The sequence below is a fragment of the Pholcus phalangioides genome, unplaced genomic scaffold (genome assembly GCF_987345545.1).
Source record: "Pholcus phalangioides strain wild (caught in Gottingen) unplaced genomic scaffold, Ppha-v1.0 ptg000008l_1, whole genome shotgun sequence".
Classification (NCBI taxonomy): domain Eukaryota; kingdom Metazoa; phylum Arthropoda; class Arachnida; order Araneae; family Pholcidae; genus Pholcus; species Pholcus phalangioides.
Window position 1 is genome coordinate 27,689,114 of NW_028301601.1, and position 1,466 is coordinate 27,690,579.

Consider the following 1,466-nt stretch of genomic DNA (forward strand, 5'->3'; position numbering starts at 1 on the left):
ATTCCTCCCTTTGTCACTCACTTGATCACTCATACAGTTAATCACTTGGTCGTTCATGCGGTCATTCACTTCGTCACTCATACGTCCATTCGGTCAGTCACTCGGTCACTACGGTTAATTACTCAGTCTCTCCTTTGATCACTCATATGCTCAATCACTCAGTCACTCACTTGGAAAATTACATAAGATTTAATCGGTCACTCATTCACTCAAACGGTTCATCGCTCGGTAACTCCCTTGGTCACTCACACAGTCAATCCCTCGATCACTCACTTGGTCGCTCATGAGGTCATTCATTTGGTCACTCATACGGCCATTCGGTCAGTCACGTGGTCACTCATACGGTCATTCAGTCATAAAGTCAATTGCACACTAGTTGATACGGTCACTCAAGTGGTGAGTCATTCTGCAACTCGATTAGTCATTTGTACGGTCACTAACGCACTCCTACAGTCCATTTCACACTCACTTGGTCACTCATACGATCACTCGATCACTCACACGGTCACTCACACAGTCAATCACTCATACGTTCAGGGCACGTGAAATGTCAGGTGTGAATTTTTCGGGGCCAAACGCGCCAGGGGCGAAATGTACCGGGGCGAAATTTCCAGGGGTCAAATGTAACGGGGACGAAACGTTCCAGGGGCAAGATGTCGGGAACAAACTGTCGGGGACGAAATGTCGGGGGTGAAAGTTCCGGATCCCTAGAAGGAAGGGACTTTGTATAGAATCGAGCCGTCTGAACATCTGGACCTTGGGAGATACCATATTGAAGCTCCATAAGCTATCATAGGCTCACCCACTGTCAAGTAGAGGGATCTCCTCAGAGCCCGTGTCAGTCCCCACTGTGGTCCGGCCATCAGGTGCATCTTCTGAAGAACACGTGACGCCTTTCTCTTCTGTTCTTTGATGTGATCTTCCCAGTTAAGTTGCTTATCGATAAAGACGCCTAAATAACATAGCACGTCCGTTTTCTTGATGGTTTTCCGTTGGAACCAGATGGTGGGATGTCTTTTCTTTGATATCCACAAGAATTTTGTCTTAGCCATAGAAAGAGTGAGCTTATGCATGTGCAGCCAATTTGACACTGTTCTAAGGGCTTCCTCTGCTAGATCACCTGATCCCTTGACAGTAGGGGCAAAAGTGTGTTTTCTTTCTCTTCCCTTCGAACAGGAGCTAGCATGCAGACGACAGGGTAGCTGATCTTTAAAATAGATCTGATGCTCCAAGATAGGAAAACACTTACGCGTAGCGTCTTTATGTAACATGTTTCTGCTGGCGCAAAATGGTCTAATTCGGTTCATGCGGCGCAAAAAACCAATTCCTGGGAAAACCCAGCTTTAGTTATGGTTGCAACGTAAATAAACCGACTGCAGTCTGCTGCAGTGCCTTGAAAAAATTAAATTCCGCCATTAGAAATACTGGACGTATCTCCATAATTTTTGGTTTCGGAAATTATATTC